Source organism: Rhipicephalus microplus, unplaced genomic scaffold, assembly GCF_043290135.1.
Source record: "Rhipicephalus microplus isolate Deutch F79 unplaced genomic scaffold, USDA_Rmic scaffold_12, whole genome shotgun sequence".
Taxonomy (NCBI): Eukaryota; Metazoa; Arthropoda; class Arachnida; order Ixodida; family Ixodidae; genus Rhipicephalus; species Rhipicephalus microplus.
The window spans coordinates 47,049,839-47,075,717 of record NW_027464585.1 but is presented as its reverse complement, the minus strand read 5'-3'; the positions used below and the strand labels follow the sequence as shown (position 1 = coordinate 47,075,717).

Here is a 25,879-nt window from a genome sequence, read left to right as displayed (position 1 = left end):
AATTAGGAATAAAGGAGCACACTTACGAAAATTTGATAATTGTTTACTCCACGTTTCGGCCGTGGCACGGCCGAAACGTGGAGTAAACAATTATCAAATTTTCGTAAGTGTGCTCCTGTAATCCTAATTATATATATATATATATATATATATATATATATATATATATATATATATATATATGTGTGTGTGTGTGTGTGTGTGTGTGCAAGCCATTTGACATTCCCTAAATCATGCACGGTGAACATGAGCACTGCTATTTTAATAAAGTAGTATTTTTTAATCACCCCACTCAAGAAACAATGATGAGGTCCACATTACAAGTCACCAGGCCTGTCAAATTGTTTGAGAATTGAGATGTGGATTTCCCAAGACGGTGACCATAAAATTCGTAAAACTGGAAAAAAAAAACTGATTTTTGCAACTGCAGAGGTGTCATATTGTACTCCCGAAAGTTCTACCACTAACTTTTTAAGGCATGAGCGAGCACATTAGTTCTCACAAATATGTGGCATATACATACATCAGTCATTGAAGAAACTGTGCAGTGTCTAGAGACTACAACTGTAAGCCCCTTCTAAATATCATAACGCTTTTCCGCAGGCCACCCATGTACTATAGCGAAGGTGGCTTAAGCGGTGTTTCTGCACAGGTTAGAACAATACCAAAAAATTTTTTAAACCACAACCCCCCCCCCCCCCCCCCCCCCCTTCAATTCTTTTTCATGAAGAGGTTAGGCTTACGGCACAACTTTTTTGGCTTGCTTGCAAGGCGCGTTTGACCAGATAAAGTAATAATGGCACGCGCCAGTTAGCCTCGCAATGGCACTGGATATCTATCGCATGTGGCGTTGCTATGGCAACTGACGTGGTCCCGGCATGAAGCTGGTAGTGTGCAAGCTCGATACGCTGAGAGTTTGTACACTTGCAGCTTTAGTTCCTAGTGATTCCTAACATGCCATGGCCGCAATTGCTGACAAGAAAATTCATATTTCCAACGAAGTGTTGCTGACTACAGCAACACATCTTTTGTGTTGTAGTTGCGTTGTCCTGCCGGTAAATATCTGTTGTGGTCAGCAGACCGACAGGCACGCGGCGTTGTTACTTTATTTGGTCGATCGAGTTTTGCGAGTGTCTTGACCTAATGAGCAGCTATCTTACGTTGCGGTTTAGGGTTAGGGTCTGCCCGCATAGATTGATCATGCAAACTACAAGTGGCTAAAGTGATCTCCATTTCTCGCTGAACTTAGGGCAAATGAGAAAATTTTGAGGCAGGTCGGGCATTTTGGCACAGCGTGGCGCAATTTCGGCAAATTTCATGGTTTCCGCACAGCTCGGCGCACAAATGAGGAATTTCATCAAATTGGCGCAATCAGCGCAGCTGTTGCACCCCTGCCTTTGGGCATCACGTAGCGAATTTCAAAATTTCTTTTTCGTATTTTCACGGCATTGGCTCAATAAAATTTTCCAACCATCGTATGCTAGGTCTAGCACCCACTGAACACAATGTACTTCATTTTTATTGAGTAGAAGCTATGTGGGACTCGCCTAGTAGACGCCTTCAATATTTCGTACGTCACTGAGTTTGGCACGGCATCTCAGTGTAATCTCCACCCAAAGTTTCTTCTTGCATGTTTTCTCCATTGCCGAGCAACATGTCGCAGCAAAAGAGGTGTTTTGGGATAGTGAAACTACACTTACTAATATGCGAAAAATTCTTTTGCTCTTTATTGTCCCTTTAGAGAGAATGAAAGCGTACTTCACTTTATGACAGAACTGCTGCAGGAATTAAACCTTCAGTTTTTAGACCTAAGGCTAACGCCTTACTCAAACTGGGGTGAGAAGGCTGAAACTAAATTGGGAGCAGTTTTTGCAGCAGTAAAATTTCAATATTGGAGCAGTTAGCAGCCTTTATTAAGTTGCCTGGGAGCTTAAAAATACCTATGTTTAGCAATGTGGGGGCACCAGGGCATTTTTTAATTGGCTTATAATACATATTCCACTGAAACAGATTTTTAAGGAAGTTTTTGAACAGATTATCGCTAGGTATGAACTGCACTACTTTTTTACATAACACACACGTGACCTAACCCTCGTAACACATGAAATATTATCCAAAACAGGTGTTGTTGAAAGCTAGGTTCTGCGGAAAGAATAAAAAACACTCATCACACTCAAAAAGAAATTAAAAATTTGAGATTGCACAAGATTCTTAGCGACGTAACAGTGGTCGTTCGCATAAAAAAAAGCCTGACATGATAGTGTCAGGAGCTTTTAACAAATAAAAGCATGCTGCACTGCCATTCGCGGCCACCTCACGCACGACCACCTCCAAGAGTGCAACGCGAGAGCCAAGAAATTTCGCCGCATAGACTATCTCGTAAGCACGTGCATATGGCACTAAGTGATAAGCGAGTGATACTGATAACGCCTCTCCACATGAGCAACCACGCACTAGTATTAGAGCACAAGTTGGCCAGTTTTATATTTTTCCAATATCTATAGGTCATCACTGTCGATGAAGAACACCCAACAATACATCGACTTGGGATTGCTGCCTGCGCCGCTCCTTGACACGCGTAAAGTGCTCGCGCACCACAGGTGAAAAAATCCCTGTCCATGCAAACAAACCGCTGATCATAGAGAGGCAGGTTTTATTGCAAAAAAAGAACAAAAGAAAGAAAACGAAGTCACACTGCCGCTGACTGAAACACTGATTGAGATAAGCCAAAAGCTTGTGTAGCCCAGGGCCGGCACGCATGCAGCGCCATCTCTTTAAGCACTTGTTGCGAGTTTCGATTACAAAACGAAGCAGTCGCGAATCGCCATTAATGAAAACTTTGCCAAGTGATTGCCAACGCGTAATGAGTCACGAATAAAGCACCAAGGTGCCCATTAATATCGTTTACAATTGTTTGAACACTCGTTTTGTCATCGCGGCTTCGCATGTAACTAAGTGTTTTTCTCTACCTGCAGACACTGATGTGCGGATTTCATTTGCGATGGCTTTTTTTAAAATGCAAAATGCAATGAGAACTCGCCTGTCTAAACAAATTAGTAGCTAATGGGTGTGAACCGGGAATAGGTTGCGCACATTCTGCCGCTCACAGAACCCATTTTGAGAACCCATTTGCACGTGCCAGAGCAACCGGGAGACGCGTTGGATGCAGAGAAAAAATAACTTCACGTTTACAGGTACTCGCTCACAGCAAACACGTACTCGTAGGTGACCGCATGCAGCAGCGTCAACATGAAAGCCACAATGCCTGGAGGAACCCGCTAGGCCCGACAGAGAACCGGAGAGTCAAACCCGCTATGCTTGCCACCCAACTCGGTGGTTTTCGCCAGCTGACAGTGGTGCTAGAACACATAGCCTTGCTAGTAGAAGCAGCATGCTCGATGCACGGCAGCAAACTTTTGTGGGGTCACGCATATTTTCTAAAGTTTAAAGACTATGGCGGCACCATGGGAGCCTTTGTTACTAGAAAGATGGACAGTGAAAAAAAAACACAATTGTGTGCGTCTTAATGGTCAAATTCGCCCTTTTTCCCCACTGAAGCTGAGGTCTTCATCAAAATTCTAGCTTTCGAGGCTGTTTCGGAGCAGTTCGGTACAATTTTCTCGATTACCTACTATGCTTTTAGAGCAGCTTGGCACAAAAAAATGGAAATGTATCATAAATGCGCAATGTGAGCAGCTGTCTCACTCCTTACCAATGCATGTGTGTTGGCAGTACAGGCCCAGGTCACAACATCCTCTTTTGCCTTACACATAAGCTTATTCCAAAGTGATCAAAGATGGATTGGCTGCATCTTTGGTACAGGAGGCTGTGTGCAAGTCATGTGTGCACAAGGTATTGAGCAGTGCTTATGCTTAGATCCAGAGGTTTCCAACAGCAGGGTTTCCAAATTATGTGGTCACTAGATCCTGCGAAAAGGTGGCGAGATGGATCAAACATTTCAGCAAATGCGAAGTCTGTGAGAAAAATTATGAAAGCCGCTTTAGCATGCTGCCCTACGTTCAAATTTTTTATTGATACAAGCTCTTATTAGTACATGAAAATACACAACACTTGTTAAACTTGTTCACAAGATGGCGCACAATTAAGAGTGTCGCATCCAGATATGATGCGGCAGTGGTATGTACGGCTCTCAAGAAGCTGGGCAGCACTTGCACACTTGTTAAGCTCGAGGCCAAAGGCAAAACCAAAAATAAAAATGAATGTGGTCAGAAACACCGAAGCTCCTCCATTCCTTATGTTACAGGAGTAGTGTACAAGATTCCTCAGTCATGCGCCAAGAGTTATATTGGTCAGACTGGTAGGTGCATGTTAGATTACGGGGGCACCAGAAAAAATGCGAAAAGAATATCCGAATACCAACTTGTTTGCTTATTGAACACAGTGTCACTGAAAGCTACTGTTTAAATACAACAGCGGTGCAACAGCCGAAATACAACTTGGAGCAATTTTAGGAGCAGCAAAATATTACTTTTGGAGCACTAAAATGTAAATTTCGAGCAAGTTATAGGGAAAAAATATGCAATTTTTATCACTAGATACCAAATTTTGAGCAGTATAATAAAGAAGGCTTACATTTAGAAACAAAATATGCATAAACCATTCGACATCACCTAAACTGTGCAGTGTAAACATGAGCATTGCTATTTCAATGAAAGTGGTATTTCGAACCACCCCACTGAGCCAACAATGATAAAGTCTATATTAGCATTTGCTGTGTCTGTAAAATCATTTGACAGACTCTGAGAAATCATATATGGATCTGCCAACCTTGCGACCATGAAATTTGGGAGATTCCTGAAACCGAAGAGCACAGGTGGTGAAAAAAAAAACAAAAAAACTGGTGCACAATTTAGTTTGCTTTTTTAGGGAATAAATGTCATACACTGCTCCAAATTATTTCCAGTAGAATATTTAGACATCAGTGATTACACTGATACTCATAATTAGGCAGCGTACAAACGCATAACTGAACCTTATGTGCAGTGTCCCGTGACTAGGGATAGCAGCCCCTTTTAAATCTCAATACGCTTTTTCGCAAAACACCAGTGTGAAATGGCAAAGGTGGCCTATTCAGGATTCCCTGCACGGGTTAGAATTCCAAGCCAAGAAATTGTCTAATCACTACACCTCCCCTTCCTCAACTTCCCACCTTGTTTTTTTCCCCACCGTGGGGTAAGGTATCGCTTCGGCGCTCCCTTGAAGGCGCGTTCGACCACGTAAAGTAACAACGGCGTGCACCCGTTGACTTAGCGACAGTACCGCAGATGTCCATCGCCAGGACCATGGCCGGAACGACGCAACATCAAGACAAAAAAGAGGGGAGGGGGCTCAGAGCTTTCAATGAAATATGGAGTATCAAGTTTTTTCAAGCTTTATTCACAAACTGTGTGATATCTCACGGCAGCTCTTGGATGATGAATCAGTTTTCGAAGCTTACCAAGTTTTCGTCTGTACATCAAAACGGCATTGAGAGGAAGTGACAGTGGGTATGGGCCCATCCTACAGACATAATCTATAAGCAAAGAACCCTATGAGCTGAGGTCGTAGAAGGCAGAGGCGTTGCCAGAAATTTTTTTTAAAAGGGGGCGCCACCTTGATTTGAATGGGTCCCTGCTAGGCAAGTAGATGTGATAGACCGTTATTTTCTGCACCCCTATGTACCATAGGAAAATATTGGGAGGGCAGAGGCACGGGCCTGGTGTGCCACCCCCTGGTTACGCTACTGGTGGATGGAAACCAGTGTGGTCGAGTACACACATAGAGGAGAGCCGGGGAGGAGGGTGGGAGTAGCACAGGCTACTGTTAGGTTACCTTGGCGTGAGAAGTACCCCTAACTGGAGCGGCACATGTATGATGTAACAAAGAAGGTTTCGTCCAACGTGCTGGCCGAACACACAGAAGCAATTGACAATAAAATAGACTGAAATAAGGTGAAATAACCAAAATAAAGTGAAAAGAATTGGACTTCCGGGTTATATCTAGACTCTCTGACAATTCGGACAACAACGGGGCACATTCTTGAGTGTAATGACAATGACAGCAACTTCCCCAAGATATACACACCTACATCCTATTTTGAAATATACATAATTGGACTGTTCGCACATTCATTTTTAGTTGTGAGCGTGGCTCCCGTGCGGAAACTTAAATGTTTCGCTTTTATGTGAGCATTCATGGTCGGTGCTCATGTTAACCCCATAGTTGAATAACAACCCCAACAAAAACAGAGAGAGGTGGCAGTGGCACTGCAAGCCGCCGTGAGAGTACCCTCACGTACGTAGCGCACTGTGGCATGCCGCCGGTAACTTTTGCTGTCTTTCGGGATTGTGTAGACTGCATAAGTCTGCACACATGAAGCCAGAGCAAAACAACGCTGTTCGAAAATGAAGACACTGCAAAGTCATGCTAAAATCACACATGCAACTGCCAGCTTTCCTTTGCCAGTGCAAGGTAAGATCGCGTGACCAAACGCTGCAGCACGCAGCACTTGCAGCAGCGATTGCAGCACTCGTGCCTCCGGTGGTGGACCTCACGCCCAATGTGTTAGGGAAACTGCGTGACCGACCCTTGGTACACTGGACGGTGCAGCAAGCAATAGAGGAAGACAAGAGTGGTCGCTGCAGGGTGAATCAGTGGTCGAAAAGACAGTGACAAGAGACTTTTCGAAAACAGTCAACCATAGATTCTTGGCTCTTTAACCCATTCGTAAGTAGTGTAAATAAACATCTTGTATATTATAGAAACCAAAAGTCAGGGAATTGCTGAATCAAACCCTTTTATAACATACTCTGTCCTGTCATGCAAGTGTTGGTTCATGTCAAACATTAGTTGGCAAAAAATTAGAGCTCACTCAAACTCACTTATAAATACTTCGTGCCTGGGGCTCATTCTGACCCACCAAATGTTTCTTAAACCAGACTCACTCGGCCTCAAGCTCGCTAAATTATTATTCACCCTTACTCACTTAAGCACATGGCTTAATTTGAGTATGAGCGAGTCTCGACTAAGTCAACTCATAAGTGAGTTGCTGACTCAAGGTGTCAAGTTAGGGAGATGATCACAGAGCGCCCAAACTTAATAGGCTAGATTAAATCGATCGATCAGATAGATACTATACACATCGACTGACAGACAGATATGGTTAAGCTGCTTTTAGTTAGCTAAAAAAATGCTCTGCTTTAAAGAGCAGGTGACTACCAAGAGCTCAGCCCTTAATTTAAGCGTCACTTTGAGACTTCAGCTTTTCTGGTTTCTATGAATAGAAAGCACTTACGAGACATTTTGAAACTTGACACTCTGTACTAGCACTGGTGTCCAAGTGATAGCCGACAGACTGCCCTAAACAAGCCTTGAAATGCAAACCACAGATCAACAGCACGAGAAAAAAGTAATTCCTTGTTATCATGGCAGGAGTACAACACTTGCTAGGCTAAAAAAAAATAATTAATTGGAAAACTGATGTGTTTTTGAAACACCCGACAGCATTGTACAGACCTTGTGTAGAATCTGCTGCCATCTAGCAGACACCAGGTGCATTTCTGCAATGTTCAAGGCTGGGCGCGCTCCACCTGTGCAGGCACGGAATGTCAATATTACCGTGCGGTGGCAGATAGGGGCAGCAGTGCCAATAAATTTTCATGTGCCATGTTGCTCAGACTAAGGAAACTGGGATGCTAAAAAAATATTTGCAGGAAATCAACCTCTATGGTATTAGACTTCCTTGTGGCTGACGCTGTTGCTTATTTTGCTACTTAAAATTAAATGCCTGTTTATGTTCTCCGTTTTGTCCAGATATGGGACAGCATAGGCACTCATCACAGCACGTTCTTTCATGCCATGCCGGAATGAAACAGTTTTTGCAACGTGTGAATGCTGGCACAGACAAACCGGCCTTGTGCTCGAGCTTCAAAGCTGCATAACGGCTACTCATGCTTGCCTCTGCTGCTGTTTACAGCATTACTTTGTCGATTACATTGCGATAACAATTATATATTAGCCACCTAGCTTCTGCATGTGATCAATTCTCATGTAATGGACTGGTTGTGCTCGAATAGGTTGCTTAGTATTACTTGTTTATTGTGGAGTTTAATAAGGTAACATTTGGTGGTGTGGTCTGCACACGTATTGCTTCACTATGTGCACTTTTCAAGCATTCCATGTGCTCTTTCAGAGGGGGCGGCCAATTTCATAAGGGCAGACCGAATGCTGTGACCCTCCCCCTGTTACTTTTTTTATATCCCAAGAAGAGCAAATATGTTATTCCAAATGATGATCCTCCTTCATAAAAAATCTTGTATCCACCTTTGTGTACCGTAAAATGTTAATAGATGTCTCAAGTGTGTCAACACTGTTCAAAACTGAAAAAAATGCTGTTCTGGAAAATCTGTTATCCTTAACTGTGGGTGCGCTTCCACTGTTTAGGCACAAAGGTGGTTTCGCAAATGTTCAGTAGGCGATACACAACTGCCCTGCTGCAAACGGTGTGAAATTGTAAGGTGCAAATAATCCCCGAAAGTGATAACGTGAACCCAAACATTTTACACCTACTGTGCTGTTTACGAGCACATGCTCACCCCCCCCCCCCCAAAAGGGTATTCAATGAAATACCAGCAAATCAGCACCTAATTTATGGATATGCTTTTCTTTTTCACGCACAGAAGACTAATAGTTTTGAAAAATTTACTTGTGTGTTAATGCTATATATAGCGTACGTTGATGACTACAGCAGCAAAGCATTATTTATTTGAAATATAAAGAAATAGTAAAAAGTTTCATTTCAAGTTAGATGTGCGATAAATCGGAGGGGCTATTTTGTAAGTATTCTATCTAGAACAGGGCAGAAATGAAACAAAAGAATGAAATGGACCCATACTAGATTGGTCAAGGCTATTCTCATGGTCAAGACGTGAGAAGAGCCATGGAAGATGCATAGAACGGGTGGAGGCCGCATTGCGTCCATAAAATGGAGATAAAATGGCATCCGAACAACATGAATTCGATTGAAATGAAGCGCTTGAGCCCGAAGAATAGAATTTGCCTGTTTTGCACCTCACTTACCATAATTCTGCTGCAAAAATCACAACAAAATGACTCTTCCGAATCGCAACACCACCTAGCATCTACTCAAGGCACAAATAAATGGCTGAAGTCATCCCAGTCTGCAATCTCAAGCTTTGAAAAACAACACGTGCCAATATTGATGATGTGCTATATTCATTTTATATTTTTACATGTGTTCAAAGCATTTCCAAATTCTTTTAGCTTGCCTACAAGCTTTTTGATCCCTCTTGTTCTTTCATTCTATCTCCTCCAATTCTAAATAAAACGCTTACAAATTAACCCCCACATCGACATAGGCCGTTTCTAGTATTACACTTTGCAATAGTGTAACCGAGCTCCCTTAGCCCCCAGCTGTGTCTCACTATAGCCTCTTCTCAGCCACCCTGCACCTCATGAATAGCAAATAACTAACACAATCCTTATCTTAAAATCTAGCGACCACTCCGGTCCACTTAAAGGGCCCCTAAATTACCTCCCATAATTTTTTTTCAAACGTTAGAAGTAAACACGTGCATCATTTGCCAAATGCTGCATGATCAATGATTCTCCACATGGCACAACAACGAGCCGCCAGGGCTCTACAAATTCCAAGAAAGGATTCCCCCATGCCTTTCGGGCTGGCACGTGACATCAAGAAGTTGAATCTGACGTACAGAATGAACATGCTGCAATTGGTCAAGCAAGCACCTATGACTTCCTATTAGCCTGCAAGAAGCTGTCCACGCCACTCGTCGTTTGTCGAGATGCCCGCATGCATGCACGTGCTTGCAAATAAGGTACTGTGGTCTGTAGGACAGGGTTCATACCGACACTATTCGTATAAGCACCGGCTGGCACAGCAAGAGCGGTTAACCAACAAGCACAAAGTTGACAGAGGGTGGAGTCGCGGCAACTGTAATAAGACAGTGTTTGGAGCAATATGTCATCAATGATGTATGCCGCGCAAGATTGGGAGAGGTGCTCGGTAAGAGGGTAAAGCGACTTCGGGAGAGGTACCAACGGATAGTGGTGAAAAAGAAGAATGAAAGGAGTGATTACTGTGCTTAGATAATCAAATGCATTTAGCTCGCTATTACAGCACCATTTCAAAAATTTTAACGGCTTTATGGTTGTTTTGCACTTGCGCACAACTTCTTCACCACAACTGAATTTCCACCTCTGGGTGGTTAAATATTGCATCTGGTTTCTGGCTGCATGCAGTATAGCACATATTGCGTGCCAGCACTGTTCAGGTATTAAAACAATCCTTGGTGTATGCTTGTGAGATTAGTGGCCTCGAAATAAAGCGGCAAATGTTTAGACCAGCAATGCCATTTCCACTGATACACACTGTCAAATGTGGTACGCTGGTGCAGCATGGCATAATCTACGTTGATTTTATTAGGATGGTGCAGGAAATGTAGTTTGGCACATTTGTGTGCAGAAGTAGCATCACTCGATGAGGAATGGGGGGCGTTTACATTATTAAAACCACACGAAGCTAACAGACAAGGCAAACATAGAAATTCAGATGAATTATTACTTGAAATTTCATATTGTGTTTCTGACTCGCCATGAGTGAATTTTCAAAGCGAACTGAAAGGTATTGTTGGGCTTGCAAAGCAAGAAAAAATAAAAAAGTAACTCAGACCTCTTTTCATTGTCTGCCAAGATAATCCCGCTAGTAGCAACATAATCACCACCACAAATTTCTTTGCTGCGAAGTAACTGACATAAATGTTGATGCTATTTTTATTTACTTGTATTGATGTCACGAAGCTCTTAAGCGTCACTGCTCATTTTATCTAATGTGGCTAGCAAGTTATACAAGCCTTGTCTAGCGTACTAATCTCACACACAGAGAACTGCCTCTAGTTGCAATAGGCCACGCTCCACCTAATGGCCACGCTGTACCCACTGCAGACTGCAGTAGCTGGCCTTGTTTTAGGTGCATCGTAAAGACGCGTTTATGCCAAATTGTGCGACATGTGCTACGAGTATGCACCACTCAGCTCACACTGCCAATCCACTGCACAAGTTTGACATCCAGGCACATAAAATTAGCATTGGTGACAGGCTGGCACTTTTCTAAAAGATACCCGAGACATAGGCAGACGACAAAGGCTCCCGTCATGTTGCGGTAAGCTTACACAAATTGCAAATTAAAGGTTACCTGTACTCTACTATGTACCCTCGAATCGAAAGAAAAAAGATCGATCACTCCGGTCGCACGTACGCGACTTGCCGCAACTGTTCGTCCAACATTCTCACCGAATACTCGCACACTACGGCGAGCGGTTGACTGAGGTGCACGTGACAGGTATGAACAAGAAGGCACTCGTACAGAAGAACAGTATCTTATACTCACAAATGTAATCTGGCTCGTCGCTGGCGTTGCTGAGGCAGCTGAAATTATCTTTTTCCTGCCCAGAACCCAGATTACAAAATTAGTGTTGCCAGGTCTTAGTAAGGAAGCATCGACGAAATCGGACAAAATCGCCCTAAATGTGGCCAGGGAAGTATTTATTCACAACAAAACTAAATATGATTTCAAGTCTTCATAACAAAAGTGATATTTAGCACTCAGAAAGGCAGCAATGGTGTAGTCAACCAGCAAATGTCAAAATCTACTGTCGCTCAGGTTGACGAGCTGGTATCACGACCGAGGTCGTGGTTGGCGCAAAAGACTGTGAAACGATTTTGTTTAATGAAGTAGCATGCAATCTATAGCTTTTATACAGCACCAGCTGTCTGTATAACCAACAAAGCAAGCGTACTACTTCTTACGACTGTGCTAAGCTTGCGTTGCGTGTTACACGGACATCTATCATAGCGGAGGGAATAAGACTGTTGCGATCTGCGCATCCCGATTTCCGACTCTCAGGCCGTAATTTAGCTAAAGTCTTCGCGAAGCGTTTGCTTGATTCTGCGCCAAACACACCCTGATAGGTCTGATCACGATCAGAAGACACCGTTACAAAGCATCAGCAAGAAAAATCAGGCGATCCTCGCGAAATCGCGAAAACCAGCATCAGCTGATCCAATTGCAGCATAGATTTCATTTCATCATGCCGGAGTTCCGGATGGTATGCAGCTGCAGTAGTCTTGAACTCGACATGCATGAAAAGCCACGAATGTACGTGCGAGAATGACGCGTAAATACCAAGCGAGAATGACGGCCATAAAGAGGCGAAGAAGCGCACAATTTTCGTCCTAATTAAATTAAGTGGTAGTGTAAGATGTGGCGTTGCCACAAGGTTGGGTTCAAACTATACAGTTCAATACAATTATACCGGGTCAGCCACACCGTGGGTTCGGTGCTTCACCCAGAAATAAACACTGGCTACGCCCTTGAAAACATGACCCAACATGGCCACATGTACGTGTGTGTACTTTTAATCTCAGATACACCTCGCTCTGATTGGGACATACACCAGACCGCGTGAACACAATGCGGCAGCACATAAATTACAATAACTAAGCGTATACACGTGCATGCTTTATTAGTAAGAAATGTGCAAAGCCATAACAGTCCACCTACGCCTGTCTGCTACTAACTTAGTCCTAACCACATTACATGTATACACTCTGAAAAAGTACCAGATTATGCTACCAGCGAGCGTATAAGCAAAACGTCGCAAAACTAACGAGGACGATGATAGAGTGTGCACAACACAAGCGCTAATTTTCAGCATTTTTGACAGCTTAACCGGTAAGGAAAGCTCTGCATCGGTGCGAAGCGATCGGTCAAATTATTACTTGGGTTTTAAGGCATAGCAATTGTAGCTGCTTCTTTTCGTTGCAACAATATTATAGCACACTGCATTATCACTGTTTCATATATTAAATCGCGGAGCCACCACAGCGGTATGGGATGGTTCTTTGAGAAAGAGCTCTAGTCTCAGGGCTCTGATGACAGAAAAACAAAACAAATAATAATTCTGCATATGGCAACTCAACCATAAAATTGATGTACTACATAAATTATATTAGAAGCACTATCTCAATCGGGCTGCAATTGAAAATAATTTTCGAGGCAGCCTTACCAAATTACGCATATATTTACAGATTTTGCTGTCTTTACTCAGCCGAATGTGTGCTGTGTGTTGGTGTTACTGTGTTCTGCGAATGGTGCTGAAGTCTAAATCAGGATGCTGACGGCATAGCACCAACAGTCAACTGAGCCTAGCTGTTTCAACCCAGCACCTCACATTCATATATGATGTCAGATATATGATGAAGATTTTCTCCGAAATTGGCTTCATGTGGTTCAACCATCAAATCCTTTAAGAAGATGCATAGATTTCAAACAACATACTGATAGTGACACCGTTCTTCATGTCTGATCTTCTAGATATGCCATGCCGCATGACAAATTCCAGACAAACATTTCAGCATTTTCTCCAGCCTTGAATTCCATCATGCTTGCCTCGACAACCTACTCAGCACGAGTTCATCAAATGAGCACAGTTCACATATAAATTCTGTAATCCAACATCTGAACAAGGCACATTTGTCAGCGTAAGCAGGTGTGCATTTGATGTCCAAAAGCTAGCCTAGTCCTATCCTCGTGTTCTCCCCGTCCAGTATTCAGCTCTACCCAGGCAGATTTATAGTTGTTGAGAGCTTCCCATCTCCAAATACTAGAAGCTGATAAGCCCTACAAGCTCCTTCGTCTTATTTTTGTGTACTACGTACTACACTTACATTTTGTACCATGGTGCCAGGCCATTATACATATTCCCTCCACTTAGTGCTATTGATACACAGAAATGCTACTATATTGAGCTCCCTTAGATCAAGAACTCTCATACAAACTTTTCGGGATCAACAGATGCTTGCGCGACAGTATATGCTACTGCCCGAATATCAAATGAGAGTTCCACTATACATCATCGTACGACATCTTGAATGCAATTTGTGCTAGATCACCGACTCGTCAAAGGAGTACATATGGCGGCCACTCCGTTTCCCGACATGTCCTGAAAACTTATGCCCACTATCTGAGCAGCATCACAGCATTTTTTTTTTGCGGAGACTGAAGCCAATATATCTTCAAAAATGTCACTGTACCATGTATTTGGCCCTGTGAACATATCCAGCAATGTGACAATGCGACTGAATCTTGAAGTGCCACAAAGCAATCTACTCAGGTGGTACGTACACCCACTTGATGCTATACTACACCTCATGTTATTTGCCTGGTAAAGTCTTCGGATTTCCTGTGTACTTGGGTGTATGTGAAAGACTCTCTAATTGTGATATACGTAATTGTGCTTACAAGTGGGCATGAATGGTAAGTGCTTATGTCATTACAATATTACATGAAAGAAATTACGTGATTTTTTGTCATAGATTACGTGAGTACATCTCTTATCGGTACATGTTACACTCCCTCAGTTACAATCGTTGCGTCCATATTCCCATGAACTGCAGCAGATGTCAAATATATCCGAAACATATCATAAGAGCTGTCAACATTGTCATTGATGCCCTGTCACATAGCCCCAACAACATGTGCACCTGTCCCAGAGAAATATACACCTCAAAAAAGTGGCGACTGGTTGACATGACAACAAATTCTGCCATCTGCAAGAAATATAAGCTTCGACGCTGCCAGACTTTCAGTGGTGCAGGGTAGTTTGCCAGTAACAGGAGACATATTAGCTTGAACACATGCTGTGACTCAAGAACTGACCATTTATGCCCATTTGCAAGCACAATTAGGCATATTACTAGACTGTCTTTCATGCCCAAATACGTGGGAAATCCAAAGGCTTCCCCTGGAAGATAACCTAAGGTGTAAGACATCATGTGGGTTTACGTACGACCTGTGTCGAATGCTTTCAATATTCAATCACATTGTGACATTGCTGGATATGTTTGCAGGCCCAATCACTTGACTCAGCGACGTTCCTGAGGATCTTATCGTGCCATAGACTATATTGCTGCCTTGAAAAGACAAACTTGTAGGGTTGTGTTGATTGCATGGTTCAGTGTTGGGTGAAATATATTCTTACTTCAGACATTTCTAGGTCACGCACTGTTGCTCCTGCTTTTGTAGCTGCTGGCTGCATCACTCATGTCATCCTTGGTCCCAACAGATAGAGAAAGCCAATATGGACCGACAGTATTCCGCTAAGCCCTACCTCCCAATGAGCAATAAAATTAATGAAACGTATATGCATGATATTCAAGGCAGACATTCGTTGTGATACTGTAATATTTGCTTTAGGCCTGACTGTAGGTCTACCCAGTGACCATGTTCTTTTACTCTGATCGACACGAAGCCCACCTTCCTGCCAGTGACTACACATCTCGTCTATGTTACATCATAAAGAAGCTTCTACCTACAGTTGTGTGACAGTGCATTGGAAGGCACATATAGTAGCGATGAACTAGACTCTTGTACACGCATGCATATTGAAATGATATGGGCTAACCATTCCTCCTCTATGTCATGCTGCCAACTTTAAAAAAAAACCTTTCCCTCATGTAACTTTTACTGTAGTTTTATGAAAACAAGACAGATGATTCACTCCCTATGCAGAAGCCATCATCAGTGCTCAAATGGCCTGAAACAGCAAAATATCCCCCTAACATACCATCAATAAACATTCCTCACAATGCCACGATTAAAATTTCACGCTAACTGGTTGTCAAGTCAATCTAGCTAATTAGGTCTTCACCAGCATCATTTCTACAGGCAAAGTGAAAATATTTTTTCTGTGTTTTATGCATTTCTTATATTTGAAATAATAACTTATGTGCGAAAAATATGCCCCATTGAATTTGTGACACCTGAGTTGTGATGGCTACAAAAATTATTGGATAACATCTGTAATGTTATCATATAATTCAGTAAATCTATGTATTGCATGGGTTTACGAATGTGCTAGTTCTCGAGTGCCACAAATAGAAAGTGAGAATGTAATTTAAATTTTCATTGCCCTGTACCTGCGTTCAAGTGCTATGATAAACAAAGTGTAACTTCATGTTTGCTATGAGCTTGACCCCGTGACCCCTGCAACCAGACCTCACTTAAAAAAGGTTGAGGCACTATTCTAAATATTTGAATTTTCAGTCAGTTGGAATAAAAGACGGTGTGGTCTTGCATCTTGAGCTTTGTCTCATTTGTAGATCAACAAGCTCTTGGCCGTAAGTCATGCTTAATTGTCTTTCCTAACTTATTCACATTATAAAAGCACTGAAGCTTGTAAAGTGACATTTGCAAAAATTAAATATTAAGACCGTGCTTGTGCCCCTGAACAGCAAAAAGCAATATTCACGCAACCAGTGTGATGAATGCTGTGAACCCTGTGTACATCAAACGGTCCTCCAAACAATTTTGAGAGGCATGCTTGGTTATAACTCTGACATGGTTTAGTTATACAATCATAGGAGCCAGAATGCTTGAATAGGACTGACAGATTAAGTTGGTATGGATTCATGATATTAGAAAAGCACAACGAAGAAGATTAGAAACAAATGAGCCACAGGAACACAAGTGCCGATTTGCGGCTGAAGTTTATTCAAAATTTCAAAACAGATATATACTACATCCACATGGCAATACGCAAAATTGACCAGCAATACCAAAAAATAAAAAACAAGTTGTACGCAAGAGTGAAGGATTTGTTTACCGTGCAGTATAATTGAAAGAAAGCTGATGCATAATTGTTTTTCATTTTGAGTGTACCTTCTCAATTGGTTCTTATTTTTTTAAAACATCATCACAGGACAACTCAGCAAGCCTGTGCTCGTGCACATTACTCAAAAGTCTTTTTTCCTTCTTTGTCGTGCCAATCTAAAACCAGAAAGCTTAGTGGATCTCAAGAATTAGTTATGGTAGTTCTTCCCCTACTTGTTTAAGTGAAAATCCACTAGTATGAGCTCTTTTCGACTCCACTGTTGCCATAATTGTTGTGTATCTTATGCCTGAGTTGTTCTTTTTTGAGTCAACTCTAGCACACTGAAATAATGCTACTATTCAGACTCCCTGCAGCTTTAGTGCAATGAACTGAGTTTGTCGCTGACAGTAAGTCAATGCAGCAAATTTTCCTGTAGTTCACTGAATCAAACACACATTCAAGGCAAATCTAGTAAGAGGACAGCTAGTGATGACATTTTTCATATTGAAAAAGTTGTTTGGAGCTAGGCACAGCATTACATTTTAAGAAAGGCCATATAAATTGAGGAACATGTGAATCCTATCTATATAAAATTAATAATAATAATAATGAACATGAGAGCCGAGTCTAACAGGGGCTATACAAGAAAGCACGTTGATTGTCATTCTCTGATCAGCTTCAAAGCCTCACTCTGGCTTAAGCAAGCCTAGCTTTATCCACTCATTGCGTGTAGAAAGATATTAGAAACACAGTACAAATGTTTCTCTATAATATACATAGTGTCGCTAGAGCAACAATTTGTTTTTTTTAATTCTAACACAGTTCAAATTTGCAATAATTAAAAGACGTCTCAAAGTTTACATGCCTCTCTTAGTGATATTTATGTCTTTCATGCCTTTCATTAGGCACAACTACTACACTAACATGTCAACGTGAATATAACAAATGGATCAGACGTGAAAGGTTGTCAAAGATGACCATGCCGGCCATTGCTCATTTATTCGAAGAGCACCATCTGCATGCAGCCCCACCAGTGCCCTCCGTCTCCATTATTTGAACACACTTCCAGCAAAGATGAAGGTGGTGAGCTTACTACAGAAAAATTTGATGAGATGGTTTCTATAAACCTGGAAGCAAGAGTATTTTAATCACGTAAAGATGAGATGTGTGTGTGTGTGTATGCCCCTGTTTCACATCATGGGGATGGGAGCAGGTCATCGGAACATTCTTATTGTGCTTGTGAGGTCGAGATTTCGGTTGGGATTGTTGAGTGTTCCCAGTGTTCAAGATTTCTTGTGGCATCCACCCTAGAATAAGTTCATGGCTGGTGGATAATGTGTTCATTGTGTCGCATTGTAGTCTGCCTTCATGTCTCGTTCACTTGCAGTCAGCACTTTTGAGGGTATATTCAAGAGTTGTACTGAAGCCATTGTTAGGAATCCAGCCAAGTATCTTCCATCAGTGCATAAGAGCCGGATTTGAGTAATGGCTTTCTTCTCCATCAGTGTGTATTCCTTTTAATGTTCTAGAGCAAGAAAGGTATTGAAGGTCGGTTTTCATGACTTTTCAGTGCTGTGCATGAATTGCTTGCATGCCTGAAAGGTTTTTCTTTTTGCTGTGGTATTGTCTCAGTCAGGGCCACACAGCCTTCTCTTGCTTTATATTTCGCTTCGTCGGATTGCTCTTTGCATGCTTCTTCAGCACTTTGTACTATTATGAAAGCAAGTACTAGCAGGTGTGGACTGTGGTGCTTTTATTTGGTATTCCACATACTTCTCGCTAGATTCATTTCCACACAAAACAAGAAGTCAAAGTATGATGGTAACATTTGCTTTGAGTTTTCTGTTGTTCTTATTGTATTTTAGCCAGGGTCGGTACCAGGATTGGTATATACCGGGGGTGCACCCACGATAAGCAAGGTTCTTCAGGAGGAGCAGAGAGGTGGGGAACTTGGCCATTGTGTTAGTCATAACACAACACAGGGGTCAGGCGAAAATTGGTGGAGGGGGGGCTCCAGTCTAGCCACTTTGTGCCTACCCTGGCACCACCCCCGATTTCAGCCTGTGTCATTTGACTGCTGACGAGCTCGTGTGACAACTCTCTCTCGTGCACTCATTGTTTGTCAGTTACTTACTCGCCTTATCAAGTGAAGGCTGTTAATGTGATGAATACGAACCTTTGTCGGTTCTTGTTTTGTCATTTTCTGATGGCGTATCCCTAGTATCTATTCTCAGTGTACCCTTATTTTACTTGGCGGGAAGATCAGCAACATTACAACTTTGAACTCTTAACATGTTTTTATGGACTGTAAAAGTAATCACCGCTCTTTTCTCCGGCATTCAGTTTTGGATGGTTGGCACGTCAGTACTTCTCCACTCATCTGGTGAGTGTTTTGTAAGTAGGACTTTGTCGCTGCAGCCTCCTGGTACTGGCTGCAGCGCCCACTCAGCCAGCCTTATTGGCACAGCAAAAACATTAAAATATATGGACTAATCACTGCAGGTGTGCACTTTCTTGGTTACAGCTGGTGTATCTTTGCAATGGTGATGTCCTGAGCATGTATTACTAGCTCGACAGGCAAAGCCTCTTCTTTTAGTTAGCTCAAAATCACGTGCGAAGAGTACTATTAACACTTGCTAAGATTAGAGCCCTTTCAGGTGTGAATTATGATGCACTGTCAACAAATGTGGCAATTTCAAATAGCACAATCACAAGGCACTCAATATTACATTTCAAGGAAGAAAATGATGTCTTCTTTTGCGTGAGCTTCAGCAAGCCATTACCATTTTTTATGAAATTAAATACTTCATCATTCTGCTGTAAGTTATATTTAGTTTTGATATAAAAAGAATGAAATCATAAGCTCCTGATGTGTGTGCATTTAGTTTTTCATTGCATTGCAAGAACTGGAAGGTGCGTTAGTCGCTTCTAAGCGCATGTCATCGCCAGGTCCTGATGGTATTATTTATAGTGTGTTGGGACACCTTGGACAAAAAGCCCGAAAAGATCTTTTAACATGCTTTAACAACTCCTGCCTCAGCGGCAGTGTTCCCCGAGAATGGAAAATAAGTCGATTAATACCACTTTTGAAATCGGGAAAATTACCATTGGACTTGACAGCGTATCACCCCATTACCCTTGCAAGCTGCCTCGGAAAAGTGATGGAAAGAATGGTTCTATTTCGTCTCGAGTGATACTTGGAACGATACACCACATACCCTTCTTGCATGGCAGGCTTTCGTCGGGGCCGCTCCTCCATCGACTGTGTCCTTGACTTATCGACATTTGTTCAGCAAGAAGAAAGTCGCAAGCGCATATCAGTGGCACTCTTTCTTGACGTGAAGGGTGCATATGATAATGTAGCTCACGATGCCATCCTCCCTTCTCTCGCAGCAATGGGCATTGGTGGACGAATGTTTCAATGGATAAAAGATTATATAACTGGCAGGGGTTTCTTTGTGCAAACAGATGAGGGTACAACTGCTGAACATTACACCTACTGCGGAGTACCTCAGGGAGGTGTTTTAAGCCCCACATTGTTCAATGTTGCCCTCATTGGTCTGGTGAAGGTTCTGCCAAAGTCGGTGTGCCTATCCATATACGCCGATGATATTTGCCTCTGGAGTGCTGCAGTTACTCGCCCTCAGGTGCGTGCACGAATACAGCGGGCAGCAACCCTCACAACAGCCTACCTTCAGAAACAAGGCCTAACTATATCAACTGTGAAGTGCGCGTTGATGGCGTTTACACGCAAACCAATGACGCCATACCCTGTTTACATCAACGGGCAGAGTGTCAAATATGCACGGACGCATCGTTTCCTGGGCATAATAATCGACAGGAGTCTTTCGTGGAGCCCGCATTGTGCGTACTTGAAGAAGAGACTGCTATATATTGTGCATATAATGAAATTCATGTGCAGGAAAGCATGGGGAACTTTTGTGGCCTCCATGCTACAGCTGTACAGGGCCCTATTTCTTGGTCTATTGCGCTACAGCTTGCCGGTACTAACACTTGCAAATCCAATACTCATTCATTGGAGAGTTTGCAGGGTCAGGCACTGCGTATCTGCCTGGGACTGCCCCGATGCGCTTCTACTTATGCCACAATCATGCTTGCCAAAGACCATCCGGTCAGGACATATAGAGTTGTGGATTGCCTCAGAGCTCACATTCGATATGCTAGCCACGTCCTCGACCACCACTTGGCCCTTCTACCCTCTGAAAGTCCACGTGCTACGTTTTCAGACGTCATAGCCAAGCACCTAAACAGCATTCCATCAGGATATACGCCAGCTACGAGAATGGCATGTCCTTTGTGGTGCCTTGACCAGCCGCAAGTACGTCTAGAAATTCCGAGTATCAAAAAGAAAAGCAATCACTCCAGAGTAGCATTGAAGCAAGCAACAGTGCTATTATTACATGAGTTGTACTTGGACCGAACGCAGATATACACTGATGGGTCCGTCTCGTCCAGCGGCTCATCAGGTGCCACTGTGATTCCGGCTGCAGCAATGACAATCAAATTTAAGTTGTCGCATATGACTACATCTACGGCATCAGAGCTTGCTGCTATAAGGGCTGCTTTACAATATCTCGTTCAAGAAGGTCCAGGAAAATGGGTCATATTCTGTGATTCGAAGGCAGCGCTTCAAAGTTTGCAGTCTGCCATGCGTAGGAGGAGTCATGAACAATTGGTACAAGAAATAATACATTGCCATCATGAAGCTCTAGCATGAGTGCATGATATTATATATCAATGGCTGCCTGGACATATCGGTATTACCGGAAATCAATTAGCCGATGATGCAGCCCACTCAGCCCATGAAGGAACCCGTGTAGTCCCGATTCCTCTATCAAGGAATGATGCAGCAAGACAACTTTACCTGCTGGCCCGTGATCTTACATGCACGTTCTGGTCGTCTACCAGCTTCCAAAGGTGTCAATTTCATGAACTGGATCCTTCGCTCAAGATAAAGCTACCATCACAACTTTCCCGCTCTGATGCGACGCTGTTATGCCGCCATTGGTTGGTTGTTGCATTTACAAAGGTGTACTCCTTTCGCATTGGTATGGCAGACACTCCTTCCTACATGCGACCACTGGGGAGCTGAAGAGACCATCGAACACGTCCTGTGCAGCTTCGCTTGCTACGACACACAGCGATGCGAGCTCCGGATGGTTTTGAATCAACTTTACCCCGGACCATTTTGTGTGCAGAAGATACTAGGACCTTGGGCATCTGCCTCAGTTGTGCAGAAAGCGACTAAAGCACTGCTACTTTACTTAGAAGTCAACAAACCTGAGCGACCGCCTGTAGACTGTGTGTGCTCCCCGAGTGTGCTCGTGATTGTGTGTACCTTCTCATCTCTCTGCAACCTCTTTTCTCCCCTTCATCCCTTCCCCAGTGCAGCGTAGCAAACCGGATGTGCGTCTGGTTAACCTCCCTGCCTTTCCTTGCATCTTTATCTCTCTCTCTCTTCATTGCATTAATTTCAGGAGAAGAAAAGCAACACTTGACGTTGGTTTTAGAGCACAATTTGAACGACCCATCAAAGATAACAGTTCCTACACTAGAGTGATCAGCTACAATTGTGGGCAGCAGACTGAGGTCAAGTCGGGACATACTGACTAGGGAAAAGGTTCAGTTCATCTAACGAACTATGTATTTTACTTTATTCTGGCCTCAAGTTGACAAAACTAACATAAACAAATTGCATACACAAGTGTCGCCCCTGATGCTAAATGTTTACATTTGTTTCTCTTGGAAAATGCTTCCATTTGAAAACATAAGGTCACATAAACCTTGACAAAATGCTTGAACATGGGCCGTGGATCTATAACCTGTGATATAAGCGGAACATTGTGTGGTGGAGGGATAGGGGGATGACGTCCTTGGTCTTCAGTGCAGGCAAGTCAAGTATGTGTTATTTGGTTCTCGGTATCCATTGCTTAAAGATTCAAGGGTGGGCCGTTTGCCCAGTGTCCCATTCCTTGGCTACACCACTAGATTAACTATGAAACAGACATCTTGCACTTTTGCGCCTTCAGTGGCTCATCAATTAAATTGCCTCTCTGGTGGATGAGACCATTTCAGCCGTTGGTAATACAGATAAGCTAAATATCTTGATCTGCATGTCAAATTTGAAGTAAAAAGGGTCATTTCAGTTTGAAAAGCCTCTAGAAAACATGTTCATATACCACAAATATGAAAACCAATCAGAAGTTCATGTGTGTAGAGCAGTATAAGTCACAAATATATAAAATATAAGAAGAGTGAAATGCACCAGCTACTTTAGCCATCTGAGTCGTTCCTTGCTTTTAGTTCTGTTTGACTCTCTCCCTGATTATAGGACGTCCTGAAGACACATACACCAGAAAATTGCACACAGAGTATGTGATAATTAAGACAAATGAACTAGTTATTCGCTGATCACAACAATCCTGTTTGCTCTTCTGCACTGAGTTTGAAGAAAGCAAACTATACAAATATGACTGAGCTAGATTGAGAAACACTGTGAGAAAGAAATTGCAAGGTCTCACATGCCAAATATACAAAAAAATACACAGCTGCTGACAACACAGGCAACAGTTTTCAGTACTACAAACAGTCACTCACTCGTAGCTTAAGATTTATTCATAAATATTGCTTTCATTTGTGAAGACCAGTCCTGACACCAGCTGTCAAATGATCCTCCTCATGTTCTGGAGAAAACAGCAATTTTTGACACATTTTCCGATTTGTACCGTGTACGTCTATTGATTTCTCGAAAGACACCCAGCTGGCCTTAGCCACCCCACTAAACGGAAAATTAATAAAGGACAGTGAGTGTGAAAGAAAACTCTCTATTTTACAGGAACAAGCTTGCCAGATCTGTGCAGATCACTTCCCTCTTTCAACAGACTTCAAAAAAATCAGGAGGGAGGGGGCCGGAGAGGGGTCTATGGTTCTGTATTTGATCAAAACAACACGACGCCGTAAGCGTGCATGTTTCTTGTTTATAAACGATTTAGTTTACGTGTTATGTGTTCTATGCTTCAGCACATATTAAGTCACGGAAACGTTTTTTTTTTTCGCGTCCTACTGCAGGTTCAATTAAGTATACGTACTGCGTAAGCTAGCTGATGTTTTGGCTACAGAAAGGCAATGTATGTATGTATATGTATATATATATACACATATATATATATATATATATATATATATATATATATATATATATATATATATATATATATATATATATATATATATACATATATATGCAAGAAAAAGACGAGGAAACTTTCACGGAAGCGTCTTGACTAAACGTTTTCAGCTGGTGGACCAGCCTTCGACAGCTGAAAACGTTTAGTAAAGACGCTTCCGTGAAAGTTTCGTCGTCTCTTTCTTGCATACAATACGACGGGTCCAGCGTGAATGACGTTCAAAGAATCTGATATATATATATATATATATATATATATATATATATATATATATATATATATATATATATATATATATATATATATATATATATATATATATATATATATATATAGAGAGAGAGAGAGAGAGAGAGAGAGAGAGAGAGAGAGAAATCGGCTTGAGCGGACAAACGTACGAAAACGTTTATTACTCCTACGTAAGGCGAAGGCCGGACCCCGGCCGAAACGTAGGAGTAATAAACGTTTTCGTACGTTTGTCCGCTCAAGCCGATTTCTATTTATCACTGTATTCACAAAAGACTGTATTCACAAAAGACTGTATTCACAAAAGATATATATATATAAATATATATATATATATATATATATATATATATATATATATATATATATATATATATATATATATATATATATATATAATCAGCAAAAAAAAACGTTCCACAACAAAATTGCAACTCGCGACGACCCACGGAGACAAGGTGCCCGACGCCCACACACTCCACCACACTTTACCAACCACTTGCTGCGATGTTGGTAATTTGTGTGGTCATTGTGATACAGGATGCGAGCGTCGGTACGTGTGTCAGTTTACGGCAAATGCGTGTGTTGTACGATTCATTCACCGTAATGCAACTAAAAACTCCAGTTTTCACACGTCGAGTACTTGTGTGCCATTAACTGGTACAGCTCTGTGAATGCGAAAAAACCAAATCGGTCGTGGCGATAGCATAGCAGGACACACGATACGATACACTTTGTGTCCGATATCCACGAAATCGAAAGCGCTTGGCGTGGCATCACCCGCGTGATGCAACAAAACGAACGCCAGCGCACGCGCGCGCCGGGTCACGTCGAAGTGGTCCACGTACGGCAGTAGCATCCGCGGTTGCTTCAGCGCACAGATCTGCACGATTTTCATCTGGGAAAGCACCGCATCGGACGTCTGACAGGCAACAAACTCGATAAATGTTTATCAGTAAAATAGTCCACCTTGCGCAACTTCAATCAACAATCATGCATATCAATGATCTGTGCATGATTTATTGACAAAAATATATTACTCATGCGCCCGGCATTTTACTCTCTTGAACTTGAAAAATCGACACGTGAGTAGGACCAGAACAGTGCCAAAAGCAGCAGATGCAGAAATCAGATCATATCGGTCCAATATTATGCCAACGAAGTTGACTCTTTAGCCGACGCCGGCAATAACGTTCGAACGACGGGCCAATATTACCAGCCTAATTGAATGGCTCTGCCCATAATGGCTGCTGGTTGTACAACTCGGCCAATGTGGCCATTCTAATATGCTGGCACAGCCGATAATGGCGGGAAGTTCTGAATGCTGGTCCAACATCACGGGTCTATTCGGCTGGCACAGCCATTATTGGCGGAAGGTTGTTGATGCTGGTCCAACATTGCCGTTCTATCAGGCTGCCACAGTCATTATTGGCGGTATGTTGTCAATGCTGGTCCAACATCGCCGTTCTATTTGGCTGGCTCAGCCATTATTGGCGGCACGCTGTCAAAACTGGGCCATTCTGGGGCCATGAACTGCCTATCTATCCCCAACATTGGACCAATGTTCTGTGCTGCCTGGGAATACGTCGTCTCGGAGCAGGAACATACGGAGAGACGGAGGAGTTGTGGACCAGTCAGCCGAAGGATGATATCTCTCAAGTGAGGATCACGACGTTGCTCATGTCCGATGTTGCCCAAGGCGGAAAGTGCCAGCACGTAAGTAGACTTGCCGCT

The 25,879-nt window shown here is 42.6% G+C and overlaps 1 long non-coding RNA gene across 2 annotated transcripts in view; it reads right to left on the bottom strand.

The window, feature by feature from the left end:
- The window catches only part of LOC142783846 (uncharacterized), a 577,947-nt gene that overhangs the window by 7,464 nt on the left and 544,604 nt on the right, over positions 1-25,879 (bottom strand). The window contains exons 2-3 of one of the 2 annotated variants that reach the window (XR_012888515.1): positions 7,516-7,589; positions 3,713-3,926 (exon numbers count right to left, since the gene is read on the bottom strand). This is a non-coding gene — a long non-coding RNA (uncharacterized LOC142783846). Of the gene's footprint in view, positions 1-711; positions 3,927-7,515; positions 7,590-25,879 lie in introns of those variants that run through there. The other variant, XR_012888514.1, reaches the window with a different exon arrangement.